Raw genomic sequence first — 14,884 nt, forward strand, 5'->3', positions numbered from 1 at the left:
AATGATTTATTTTTAAAAAAAATTCATAACTCAGGTATTATATTATCGGAGCTATTATTTCGCCCTTTAACAAAGTTGATTATCACATTTCGCAGTACGTTTTGGACAATATGTTTGTGACGGCCAAATTGAACGTCTAATAATATCAAAGATAGCTGGACTAATTCAATAAAAGACATTAGACATCTGGAAGTAAGAGTATAAAATTAGCAACTTAGACTTGTTGAAACTTTTCAATTTGTTTACCCTTAAATCGGATAACAATTAAATTTGTACGCGGTTTTAAGGATATGTGGATTGATTCAACATAAATAATCATGGATATTAGGTAAACGAGTTAAAAACAAAATGAATGATCAAACCAGTTGTAATGTTACGTCCTAGCCTGAACCTAGGTTGAACAATAGTTTGCCCTCGATTATACCCTTGGTTCGAACCCAATCGTGAATGAAGAACAAAACAATTAAGTAAGAACTTTTGAAGTAGCTAGAAAGCTAAAAATGAATTTATATTCCCTTGATTCGCGTATTACAATGTCCCTCAAAAGAAAAAACATCCCCTTTATATAGTAGGAGAGTTTCATCCCTAGTACAAGACTAAAAAAAGGTAAAAAGCTTCCTTTCTCATTAATTACTGATCCGTAACCGACATCGAGCGAGATCTGCGCCGTGATATCCGGTCAGGTACGAATATCACGGTCCTTTATCCATCGTGTGTAACTATTTACCATGTTTTCCGAGGTTTTAGAACTCGTTATGGGTTCGGAGAGCGTCGCTTTATCACGCCCGGTGATGAACACATCGTTATTCTATCGTGGGTCTTGATACGAATGGATCTCTGCCTCGATTTCAGTCTCGTGCGTCCATGGCCTCTTTCATTTTCTTCACCGGGAAATCGGGATATGCTCGATCCCCGATTATACCCGTACACAGATAGTCCCCTCATTTTCTAGAGAATAGGTTTGCCGAAACAATGGAAAATGATAGATGAACCCCCGGTTTCTTTCCTCGCACGTTATAACTGAGAAGACGGGAAAATCGGAACATCTCATCAATTGCGTCATTCTGACTTCGGACACGTGTCAGTCATCGCCTGGTTGCCTTCGAATGCGAAACGTCGCGCATTGATTGCTTTTTCCGTTATAAAGGCCTCAACCCTTTTCCCCTCTTCCACTTTCCGATTCTAGACTTTACCTTCGAATATTCTAACAGCTTTTAACTTCTCCAGTTCTTCATACATTGTTCATTGAGCCTTCATATCTTCATCTTCTTTGAACCTTCATCCAGACCTTCATACTTTCATACCATCTTCATATTTTTCTACAGACCTATATTTTCTAGATTATAATGGAAAAAACTTCCAAGTTAGTGCCGCAGCAGGCTGCCTCTTCATCTTCTCACCCGGCCGCAGATGCTGAGGTGGCCGTTCCAGAGGTGGCTCCGGAGCCCCCCACGAAGAGCTTCATACCCGAGGGCTGCTCTATCGGGGACGACTTCAAGGTCGAGAAGGCCTTTAGCCAACAAGACCGAGGCGAGGGGGCATGGAGATACATATGCTCCGTCACCGAAGAAACCCTTCCCGTAGTCCGAGCGGACTGTAAATGGGAGGGTAAGGATGTGGCCGTTCCTGGGGCCGATGACGATATTATCTCTCACGTGAAGGGGCATCTGAGTGTTTGTACTTACCCCTTCATGCTTGCTCCAATGGACCCCATAGTCCTTGCTTTCTGCAAAAGGTACGAGGTGTGCCTTGGGCAAATCCACCCGTCCTTCTGCAGGATCGTGATCCTCCGATGCCATTTTGTGAACAACACCAAATTACCTTGGTTCACCCTCGACCATCTACTCCGTCTGTATAACCCCTGAATCTTCTGAGGGGGACCAATCAAGCTCGTTTGCCGAGTAAGCAAGGCTCCTTTCTCGAGCATCAACGAGGACCGAGATCGAGGCTGGCAGTGGAGGTTCGTTCGAGTGAAAACCGAAGACCTGATTCCCCCCGAATTTCTGCCATTACCCGAGGAGTGGAACGTATCCCGTAAATATTGTCTTTCTTGGGTATTTCTTTCTTTTTATTCTTTCTCTCATTGCATGTGTTTGTGGTTGTGCATCTGTTGCCCAAGTTACTAATGCAATCCCCCGGTTCAAGGAGTGGATCGAGGGGATCTGCAAGAAGATGTCGTACTCCGAGCGCGCATGGCGCAAACATTCGAAGGGCAAATGGGAGGCCCATTCTCAAGGTGATGTTCTTCCTTGAATAGTTATTCCCACACTCTTAACTTACACAGTGCTAACCCTTTCTCTTTTCTTACAAGTCTGCCTAAGACCACCGAACTCAGGCCGCTGGATGAGGATGAGGACCCATCTTTACTTGTCGAGCCATCCATTTTGGGGCTGCCTGGGGCTGCCGCGAAGGAGGAAAAGAAGAAGAAAAAGAGAAACTCCTCGGGTTCCTCGGACCCCGAGGTGAAGAGGAAGAAGAGAGCGGCCACCCGGGGCCGGAAGCCCAAGAAGAGCACCAAGTCTTGGGTACCGGACCGTAAATCTCTCTACCGGCTCAGGGACGAGCCCGAAGAAGACGACCTCTTTATTGCTAACGGGTCGACCCTTAATGAGGGGCACCAAGCGATGGCCAAGAAAAAGGACCATGAGGTCGATCCCCCTCTAACTCGAGAACTTGAGGGGGAGATGGAGGTTGCGACCTCTCAAGAAGCTGCTCATGTTCCGAAGGAGGCGACCAGTGTCATTGACATCGTTGAGATACCCTCCTATACTGAGTCCATGCTCGCAGAGGCCCAAACAGGCAAAGAAAAGTCAAGTGAGGGAGCGTAGGGTCCAAATGATGCCCTTAATACGTTTTTTGACGGCATGAACATAGCCGCACTAGAGGATTTTTCTGGGCTTGGTCACCTGGAGGTCACAAAGAAGGACGTGCCCTCGGGAGCTCTCGAGCCGAGTTCGATCCCTAAACTAGTGAAGCAATTCCCCGCTCCGAGCGTGGACCCTGAGCACAATAGAATGGTCGTTCTCACCATCTCGAAGGATGCTTGGGTCATGTCTGCTCTGGTGGGCGTAGCCAGCTATCTCTGATGCCTGGTAACCAAGGAGGACCAAGCAAAGATAAACGAGGTGGAAACGTCAAGTCTCTTCAACGAGGCAGAACATGCGCTGAACCGGGTAAGGCGTTAACTTTTTTGTACCCCTTTGTGAATCCCACTTGGGTTTTTGATGTCCCCTACTAATTTCATTGTTTTACAGGCTTCAGTGCTTCACCATAAAAGCTTCATGCGGTACCACTTGGAGATTAGCCGGCTCTAGTTCAAGCTCAAAGAGCAGGTCCAGAAGAAGGACATGTACATGGCTCTTAGAGAGCAACATGACAAAGCCCTTAAAGACCTCCCGATTCTCCAGGTTGAACTGGAAAAAGCTCAGAAGGAAGCCTCGACCCTGATGTGGGAACATGCCGACCTGGTAGAGAAGGTAAAGATCTTTAAGGCTAAAAACGTGCAGCTAGTCGTGGTGACTAACAACACATCTTCACAGGTCCAACAGAAGATAGACCTGATCGACCGACTGCTGGATGAGATGGACGAGGTCAAGGCCACGACCGAAGTGTGAAAGGTCAGGATGGACCTGCTGGCTTCAGAGAAGGAAGCTACGAAGGCGGAGCTGGCATAGGTCGAGAACCAACTTCAGGTGGCGAAGGATAAAGCCGATAAGTGGTCTCGACTGAATGATGATCTCTTGGCATAGCTAAGCTCGGCCGTCACGGAACGGGATGCTCTCGGAAGATTATATGCAGCACTGAGGTCCAAATTAGATACAACCTCTATTGAAGCCGAGGAAATAGTAACCCAGTACAAGGCCGATGTGGAGGCAGCCGAGACCTGCTTAAAGACGAAGATTGAATACATAAAGTGGCTATCCTGGAGAGAGACCCTCGAAGAGATCCATTCCCGAGGTTTTGATCTATCGACCGAGAATGAAGAAGATAGGAGGCTCGAGGCTGAGGCAAAAGAGCTCTACGAGCCTGAGGGTCCCGAAGGCTCCGAGGGTTCCGACGGTTTTGGCGACGAGTCGAGGCCTGGTGAATACCAGGCGTAGATGCCTTAGTATTTTTCAAGTTTTTTTTCTTATGTATTTTTTATTTATTTTGAGGCCGTTCTATCGGGTCTTTGTAAATATATTTTGGAATATATATAAAAAAAATTCCCTATCGGGCAATATCGTGTCTTTACTTTTCCAGCATTTCCTTGCAATTTCTATTCGCGTATAGTTTTTGATGCCTTAGCATCAAATCAGATGTAGTTCTAGGGCATTCATTTTTGGAGGTTCGAACGAAGCCTGACTTCGATGCTACTTTGTTTGCTTGTGGATTCGAACCCTCGGTGAGACCGAATGTTTTCAAGATGCTTAAGTATTTCTAGACGATAATCTTTGCCCAAGGTAACCTGCTAGTAGGTTTCGAATTTTCGTAAAGGACACACTTTCTAGTTACGGACTTCGGACGTCTCCGAACCATTTTCAGGGCGGCCGTAGCCTTTTATATTAAGGCACCGCCTAATAGGTTTGGTGCCTTCGGGATTCAATAGACCAAGTTATCCAAATTTTCATCGGGCGACAGTCCCCGAGTAGGGGTAGCCCGTGGGCTTGATAGTCCCCGAGTAAGGGTAGCCCATGGATTTTAGGATCAGAGATCAAAGGGACAAAAATGTGTAGTAACAAAGTGTAAGGGAAGTTAAAATTTCTTTCATTTTTTAGTATGCAAGATACACGATAGAAAGAGCATAAAAACTCGTGCCACAGCTAGAGTGGACTATATGGGCACGGTTTGTACGAACGTTTGGCCCTTACAATGAATCCTAACCACCAAGCCTTAGGTTTTCGCACATAAAGTTTCCTTGCTAAAGACCTTAATCCAAGGGTAATGGCCCCTAGTATTCGAGGTTGAACTCGTGAGGGCTCAGATAGTGTTGACCCAAAGCAAACGATCATTGATTCCAGTTTGAAATCGGTCTTCAAATCTAAGATAGCACATTTTATTGTTGCCTCATTAAAAACTTTGCCGAAAAAGCCACTTCGAGACAAAACCGGTTCAAGGAAAAAAAAAGTGCAACATGTGCTTTCAGACCTAACAGCCACATCCGTCCTTAGCCAATTACCACCATACGTTAGTCCGATTTATAACATGATTAAAAAGTAATTGAGTTCGTACCTTAGAAGTAGTACCTCTTTAAGTGTGTCATGTTTCAGTTGTTCGATAGTTGTACGTCGTTTCCCGCTTCGAGTTCATATGAGCCTTTGCTGGTTATTCCGACAACTCGATACGGTCCTTCCCAGTTCAGGCCCAGTTTTCGTTCTTTCGAGTTCCTGGTGTGTAATGTTACTTTTCTCAACACTAAGTCCCCGACTTGAAAGTGTCGGAGGCTGGCTCTTCGGTTGTAATACCTTTTATCCGATGTTTCTGGGCGGCCAACTGGACCAGGGCGGCCTCCTTCCTTTCATCCAATAGTTCCAGGCTCGTGATCATGGCCTCGCCGTTTGGCTCTTCTATCACATACTGGAACCTAAGGCCGTTTGGTTCGGTTCGCATCCGTTCTTATTTTACTTCGAATGTCCCGTTAACTTGTTTTACCACGAGGAGGGAGTCGCACTTAGCTTTGATCACCTTGACCCCAAGGCTTTTAGCCAATTCTAAACCTGCAATCTTGGCTTCATACTCGGCCTCATTGTTAGTCAATTTCACAATTATAATAGATTGCCTAATTACATTTCCTGTAGGCGGTTTTAATACGATGCCGAGCCTGGACTCTTTTGCATTCGAGGCACCGTCTGTAAAAAGGGTCCAGATTCCCGAAATGGTCCCCGAGGTTAACAGTAATTCCCTTTCGACTTCGGGTATACGTCGGCCACGAAGTCTGCCAAAATCTAAGATTTTATGGCGGTTCGGGGTCGATACTTGATATCGTACCCGCTAATTTCGATGACCCATTTGGCCAATAGGCCTGAGAGCTCGGGTTTGTGCATGACGTTCCTTAGCGGGTAAGAGGTTACGACACATATGGGGTAGCATTGAGAGTGCGACTTTAGCTTTCTGGAGGCACTTAGCAAAGCGAGCGCCAATTTTTCCAGGTGAGGATACCTTGATTCTGCCTCGCCTAGAGTTCTACTAACATAGTAAATAGGAAATGTGTACCTTCTTTCTCCCGGACTAAGACTCCACTTACCGCCACCTCGGATACCGCCAAGTAGAGGTACAACTGTTCGTCTGCCTTCGGAGTATGCAGTAGGGGCGGACTCCACAGGTACCATTTGAGTTCTTCCAAAGCTTGTTGGCATTCTGGGGTCCAGGAAAAGTTATTCTTCTTCTTTAATAGTGAGAAGAATCGATGGCTTTTGTCCGAGGACCTCGATATGCACCGGCCTAGGGCGGCTATATGCTCGGTTAGTCTTTGAACGGCCTTGATGTTGTCCACCACGGTGATATCCTCTATGGATGTGATTTTGTCGTGTTTGATCTCGATCCCTCGATTGGATACCATGAACCGGAGGAATTTTCCCGATCCGACCCCGAATGTGCACTTCTCTGAGTTCAGCTTCATATTGTATTTCTTCACTACGTCGAAGGTCTCTTGCAAGTGTTTCAAATAATCCTCTGCTCACAGGGACTTGACTAACATATCGTCAATATAAACTTCTATTGATTTTCCTATCTGTTCTTCGAACATCCAGTTTACTAAGCGTTGATAAGTGGCACAAGTGTTCTTTAATCCAAATGGCATTACACTATAACAGTAGGTGCTAAATTTAGTGATGAAAGATGTCTTTTCTTGATCGTCCGAGTCCATCTGAATTTGGTTGTACCCGGAATAGGCATCGAGAAAGCTGAGTATCTCATGCCTGAACGTCGCGTCGATCATCCGATCGATGTTAGGCAAAGGGAAAGAATCCTTAGGGCATGGCTTGTTTAAATCTTTATAATCTTTACACATTCTTAGCTTATTCCCTTTTCTAGGCACTACCACTACGTTAGCTAACCAGTACGGGTATTTAACTTCCTGGATGGACCCTATTTTAAGGAGCTAGGATACCTCATCCTTGATGAACGCACGCTTGACCTCGGTCTGCGGTCTCCTCTTTTGCTTAACCGGATGGAACTTTAGGTCCAAACTTAGCTTATGAGTGGTTACCTCCTGTAGGATCCCTGTCATGTCAAGATGGGACCAAGCGAAGCAATCTATGTTAGCTTTAAGAAGATCAATGAGGTTTTTCCTAAGCTCGGGGTTAACCCCGTGCCAAGGTATACCTTTCGATCCGGCAGGTGTTCGATCAATATGACTTGCTTCAACTTTTCGACCGTCGATTTAATGGCATTGGTGACATCAAGAGCTATGAACAATCTCGGGACTCCGTAATCATCTTCCTCCTCTATTCATCATTGCTCCGATTCGACTGAGACCGACATCAGTGATTGCTATTTAATTTCTTCCTTTCTGGTCTGCTCTGCATTTCTTGATGTCGAAACTACTGGCACCGGGATTACCTCGTCGGATACGAACATTTGCTTTGCAATCGGATGCTCTCCGTAGACCGTCTTGACTCCTCCTGGTGTAGGGAATTTCAATGCTTGGTGCAAGGTCAAGGGTACTACCAACATGTTGTGAACCCATGGCCTTCCGAATAGCGCGTTATACCTCATGTCCCCTTCGATCACGTAGAACTTTGTCTCTTTAATCGTCCCGGTGGTGTTCACCGATAGGGTTATCTCCTATTTAGTAGTTTTATATGCCATGTTAAATTCGTCCAACACCCGGACTGCTAGCACTATTTGGTCATGTAACCCCAATTTCTCTACGACCCTCGATCTGATGATACTGGCCGAGCTACCTGGATTGATCAATACACATTTAACTCTAGATTTATTGATAAGTACGGATATTACCATCGCATCATTGTGAGGTTGCACGATGCCTTCGGCATCCTCATCGTTGAAATAAATGGTTCCCTCCGGGACATAATCTCGGGTGCGTTTTTCCCTTGTGATAGACACTTGTGCGCTTTATCATTGGCCATTGGGGAACAACGACCTTTCCGATGATCATGTTGATGATGTGATGAGGCTCCTCTTGTTCGACCTGTTTATTGGCGTCCCTGTTCCTGAAGTGGTTTTGGCCCGATCACTTAGAAAATCTCGGAGGTGCCCATTGTTGAATAAACGGGCAACTTCTACTCTCAATTATGCGCAATCCTCGGTCTTGTGACCATAAGTGCCGTGATACTTACACATAGAGTTAGGATCTCTTTGGGTAGGGGTTGGACTACGATGGTCAGGGCCACTTGGTCTCTTTGATATGCCCGATGGCTGACACGATACTGGCAGCATCAACGTTGAAGTTATACTCTGATAATCTCGGTGCTTCCCTGCTCCCGAACAGCCTGTCGAAACCATTTTTTCTCATCAGACCTCTGCTACTAGGCCCTCGATCGCCTCTCTTTTCGTCCCATGTGGGGTGATGCCCGTACCCATTTCCCCTTCGGTCTACACTGTATGGTTGGTACCGATCCTGGACCGGCCTTGGCTCGTGATCAACGGCTCTCTTAGACCTGTCTTCGGCCCTGATGGGATAAACAGACCCAGAAGGGGCTCCGAGTTGGTCGTCTTTGACCCTGATCTTCGACTGGTACCTGTTGTGGACGTCGGCGCAAGTCACCGCCAGGTACTCTACCAAATTTTATTTTAGATGTTGTGAAGTTAAAGGAGGTTTGGGGGTTAAGACCCTGAGTGAATGCCTGAACGGCCCAATCATCTGCAACTGGAGGCAGGTCCATCCGTTCCATCTGGAACCTTGACACGAACTCCCTGAGCATCTAGTTGTCTCTTTGTTTGACCTTGAAAAGGTCCGACTTTCTAGTCTCAACCTTGATGGCCCCGGCATGGGCCTTCACGAAAGCATCTGCAAGCATAACGAACGAGTCAATAGAATTTGGGGGTAAGTTATGATACTATATCATCACTCCTTTAGACAAAGTCTCCCCAAGCTTCTTCAGTAACACCGACTCGATTCCATCATCTTCCAAGTCATTCCCTATGATAGCGCATGTAGGAGGTCGCATGCTCGTTAGGATCCATGATTCTGTTATATTTTGGGATATCATGCATACGAAATCTCTTTGGGATCGGCTTCGCTGCTGCGCTAAGAGGAAAAAGCTTCTGGATAAATTTCTTAGAATCCGGCCCTTTTAATATCGGGGGTGCTCTCGGGATTTGATCGACCATGGAATAGTTGTGTCCACCTTCATGTCATTGGCCTCAATTTTCTTCTCGCATGACTCTACCCGCTTCGCTAATGCTTCAAGTATTTTTATTATTTCGGGATTGACCCCGGGCTCAAGTTCACCCGATCTCTCGGTGATCTGTTCGTTTCTTTGGATTTTTTCCGGGATTGTTCGGGCTCAACCCTGCTGGGGGCGTGGCTTTGATTTTGTAGTTGCGCTATTGCCGTCTGTTGAGCCTGCAACATTTCAAAGATTAACCGCAGGCCGACCCCATCGCCTTCGCCTTCGGGTACTTCTCGAGATGTTGGTCGGGGTCCCACGCGAATGCTGTTTTCGGGATCAATTGGCAGATTGACGTCGATGGCCACCTGTGAGTTAGCATCAACCGGATCTGCAACTGGGACTCCGTTGCGATCAGCAGGAGGCACCTCATTGCTAGGAACCAGATTATTGTTTTCGCCATGATAGCCAAACTCAGCGTCAACGTTCAAGTGGGGGAGACTGAGAATTTGGCATTTTTAAGCTGACCTGAAATTAAGACTTTAAAGAACAAGCGTAAAATAGAGTGTGTTATGGAGATCTATATCAAACCACCACTATTATCCTTAGCCCTACATTGGGCGCCAAACTATTTACCCTTAAATCAGATAACAATTAAATTTATACGCGATTTTAAGGATATGTAGATTGATTCAACACAAATAATCAAGAATATTAGATAAACGAGTTAAAGACAAAATGAATGATCAAACCAGTTGTTGTGAGCACCTAATTTTTGACTATATTTGAATTTTTATCACCTTCTACTATGTAAATATTTTCAGAATTTAATATATATTTTTTTTAGCTTTGTTACACTTATACATACATATATATATATATATATATATAGAAAAAATTATTAATAATTTAAAAGGTAAATTATTACTATTAGTATTATTTTTATATTTATTTTTATCTTTATTTTTAAATAATATGAATTAAATACCGAAAATAAATAAAAAATATTATTATTATTATTTAAAAAAAACAAATTTCGGATGGGAATTAAAAAATAGGAAAAGTAGAAATATAAAATTAAAAAGTAAAAGTAAAAGTAGGTAGAAATTGTTTAATAAAAAAAAGTAAAAGAAAGTGGAAAATTAAAAAAATAAAAGTAAAAGAATGTGGAAATTTAAAAAATAAAAAGTAAAATAAAGTTGGAATTAAAAAATAAAAGTAAGGGTATCTGATTTTTTTTTAAAAAAAAAAGTAAAAGTAAGTGGGAAATAAAAAAAGAAAAGTAAAATAAGTAGGAAATAAAAAAAGAAAAGTAAAAAAGTGAGATTTTAAATATATTAAAAGTAAAAAAATTGAGAAATTAAAAAATAAAACTAAAGGAAAGTGGGGAATTATTTTTTTAAAAAAATAAGAAAAATGGGAAGTGGAAATTCTTTTTAATTAAAAATAAAAAAATAAATAAAAAATAAAAAATAAAAATCTGAAATTTTCGAAGTTTTTTTCTATAAATAGAAGAGAGATGTGATGAAAAAGAGGGAGAGAGAAAGGAAAAAATAGGGAGGAAGGAATTGAGAAAAAATTATTTTCTTCTTCTAGGATAAGAAAATTTCTACTCGTGTCATTCTTTCTTTGGTTTTCTTTCAAAAAATCCAGCAATTCATCACCTAAACTCCAGCCCCGAACCAACTGGAAACCAAGCTAAAAAGCACCACAAAAATGAGCCGAAAACCTAGTAAAACAGTCCCCTTTTGTATAGAAAATAACAGCTCCAAAGTTGAGTCGTCGAGTTCGAACTCCATTTGTCGATTTTGGTCGAGGCTCCATTTACATCCTTGTCCATTCTCCGAGCTTCAAAATAGTCTTGTAAAGGTCCATTTATCTCATCATTGTTTTATTAAGATATTATGCTTGAATATATAATTTGATCTTATTTAGATTCATGAAGATTGAAATATTTTTTTTTTTGTATTAATTGTTAGGTCTCATTAGCTTTTGTTAAATTTTGCTACTTTCTTGATGATTAATATGAAGATTTATAAAAAAAATAATTTTTGGGCACGTAGTAAATGTTTGAACTTTGGGGATAAAATCTATGTCTGCTAGTTGAAATTGAAAAATGAGGTTTGGATTTAAAAAAAAATAATGATTGGGCCCGGTGGTTGGGTTGTGCTTAATGAAACATGTACTACTGCAATCGACTAATTGATAAGGGAGTAGCTTGATAAACTAGTATCTGGGCATACTCATTAATTGGCTTTAAAGGGCAAATTATACAACGATCCAATTTAATTTATCTTGTCCAAAATAGTTTCTGTGAGGCCCAATTTAGTAAGAGCAAAAGCTGACCCATTTTTCACAATTGATTTTCATAGCTCTTGACCTTACACAGATCTCAAACCGGTAAGGAAAAACAAATCATGAACACGTGCTAGTTGCTGTAGGCGCGATTAATAAATCATCATGACTATGGGTATGGTTCCTGTGGCATGGTCACGATACGTAAACCCCAACTCAAGTGCGCGTTTCATGCGACTTGACTTCACCTTTGAATAATAATAAAAATAAACATGTTGTAAATCGCGGGTGCGTTTCATGTGACGCGATTCGCAATATGTACAAAAACAAATGAGCTTGCGATATCGCGACTTATTCAAATAAGTTCCATAAATATTAAAAAGCGGTAAAAGACAAAAATGCACAATAGGTTTAAAACATGTAATAAATCAGATAATTACGCTAAGTAATAATTGTTAAGCGACCGTGCTAAAATCACAGAACTTGGGAGTGCCTCACACCTTCTCCCAGGTTAACAGAATTCCTTACCCGATCTTCTGTGTTCGCGGATCAAAAATAAGAGTCAAATTTTCTCGATTTGGGATTCTAAAATAAACCGGTGACTTGGGATACCATAAATTATTCCAAGTGCCGACTCTGAATAAATAAATAATCTCATTTCGAATAATGTCACTTAAATTGGAAAAACTCCCTATCCCCTATCCCCTCGGGAAAAAGGAGGTGTGACAACTCTGGCGACTCTGCTGGGGAACGAACCCAGAATCTCTGGTTCAGGGTTCAGAATTCGAGCTTAGAATAACTGTTATGCTTGACTTTCTTGTGATTCTATGATATTACACGTTTGGGCCTAATGTGCTAAATGTCGCTTTTTACCGCTTTGATATTGATTGAACTGTATATAAACTATTACGAAACCCTCTTCTCTCTGAGTCTTCTGAATCTTCTGGGAAGCGTGCGCTTCGTGTAGCTTCTTTTCTGTTAGAGTCATATCCTAATTTTAGAACGCGGTACGGACAAGTTGCAAAGCCGGTGAAGCTTCTGTATTCCTGGTACGCTGCCCCCCCGGCTCGAGTTGTCCGCTCGGGTAAGCCAGGTCTAGAACAACACACCTAGGATCTAAACCTAGAATAACATAGACTCATGCTGGATCCCTAGTAGGAACGTTTATTTGCATCACGTGCATTTGACTTTGGGGACTCAACATAGGGGTTGGGTCCGTCTAGGATAGGTGTACCCAAATCAAAAGACCATCTTGATGCATTGTTACGTGCTACTTGTACATTTATTTGTTTTGACTTGCATGTTGACCGTCTTCTATAAAAGGGAAAGAAAATCAAGAAAAACCAAGAGTGAGGCAAGAGAGAGAAATTTATCCGATTTTCGAAAATTCAGGTATTTGAAAATCCCCAAACTCTGCCAACATTTTGAAAAAAATAATCATTTCCAAATACGCCAAATATTTTCAAAATAAAAGGTCATGCTTTTCTTACCGAACTACGCGGGTCTGATTCTCACCGGATGTGAGATACGTAGGCAAACCTCATCGGTTCCGGCCCCAATTTTCAAAAATTTAAAAATATTTTCCTTTAATTCTTTCTTTATAAGTTTTTCTTTGACACATAAAATCCAAAAAATTTCCTTCTTTTGTAGAAGTTTTTCTTTTGGAAATTTAAAAAAAAAGTCAAAATCAAAAAAAATATTTTTCTTTAATTTATTCTTTAGAAGTTTTTCCTTAGAAAATCCCAAATAAAAAAAATTTTAAAACCAAAAAAAAAATAATATTTCTTTATAGAAGTCTTTCATTTGAAAAAAGAAACAAATCAATTCAAAATCCAAAAATATTTTCTACCTTTTTTTTAGAAGTCTTTCTCCCAAAATATTTAAAACAAAAATCCAAAATAATATTTTCTTTCTTTTCAAAAATTCTCAAAAAAAAAATCAATATAAAAAAAAATTCTTTCTTCTTTATAAGTCTTTCGAAAATTAAAAAAAAAAAAAGAAAGAAAAACAAAATTTAAAATCTAGAAAAAAGAGTTAGTTTGTTTACTTTATTCCTGATCTTTTATGAACTACGCAAGATCTGATTCATGCGACGTCATGATACGTAGGCAATCCCCATCGGATTCGATCCTTGACATCAAATAAGCTGAGTGAAAAAAAAAGAGAAGAAAGCAAAAGAAAGAAAAGAATGACAAAAATAACCCAAAAAAAAAAAGCGAAAAATAAACAAAGAGCGAAAAAAAAACTAAAAAAAAAAAAGAAAAAAAAACAAGAGTGATAAATCCAAAAAGAGAACTCTGTGTCCAGATTGACAAAGAAAAACGCGGAATATTTTTGTGAATATGTTGTCATATGGCGCGAGCAAGCCGCCAAGGGAAAGCCTCCAAAGGACGAAACAGAAATGGTTACGGTCTTCCTACAGGCCCAAGAGGCGAACTACTTCCAGAACATGATGTCTGCAATGGGTAATCCGTTCGCCGAGGCTATTAAAATTGGGGAGATGGTCGAAAATGGTTTAAAAACGGGCCAAATCTTGAGTCATGCTGCCTTTAAGGCCACATCACAGGCCGTTCAGAGTGGTTCGGAGGGTTTGATGAACAGAAATTGGATAGATGAGGAATTTGATACGGCACTGAAGGCCCTTACAGCCCTTGCCGAGACAGAGGAAAAGCCAAAAATGGTCGCCAAGCTTGAAAGTTCCCTATCAGACGGGAGTCTTAGTAGCCAGTCTTGCTAACCATTCTGCGTCTGGATTATCTCAGGGTGTGATCCGGATGTTTTACTTTATTGTCTTACTTTCCGGTGTAAATCCTTCTATTTTTAAAATTCAAAAAAAAAAATCAATCGAAATCAAAAAAAAAAAGAACAAAATCAAATGAAATTTGAGGAATGTCTTTTTTCTTAATTTTGTCACTTCTCTTATTCTTTTTTTAATTCTGTTAAATGCAGATTTCAATAATATGGCATGCTTGCGGACTTCGTGCCTCGATCCTAAAACGATGTCTAACTGTGAAATAATGAATCAAGATCCAGAATATGATGAAGATGAGGCTTTTAAGGAAATAAATCAAGAATTGGAACAATTTGAGAATAAGCCTAAGCCAAACTTAAATGAAACTGAGCCAGTTAATTTGGGCAGTCCAGAAGAGGTCCGAGAAACCATGATAAGCATTCACGCCGATGACAGAACTAGGGATGTATTGATCCAACTTTTGTTTGAATTCAAGGATGTGTTTGCATGGTCCTATGATGATATGCCAGGTTTGAGCGTTGATTTGGTAGTACATAAATTGCCAACTTATCCCGGTTACCCACCC

This window comes from Nicotiana tabacum, chromosome 19 (assembly GCF_000715075.1).
Source record: "Nicotiana tabacum cultivar K326 chromosome 19, ASM71507v2, whole genome shotgun sequence".
Classification (NCBI taxonomy): domain Eukaryota; kingdom Viridiplantae; phylum Streptophyta; class Magnoliopsida; order Solanales; family Solanaceae; genus Nicotiana; species Nicotiana tabacum.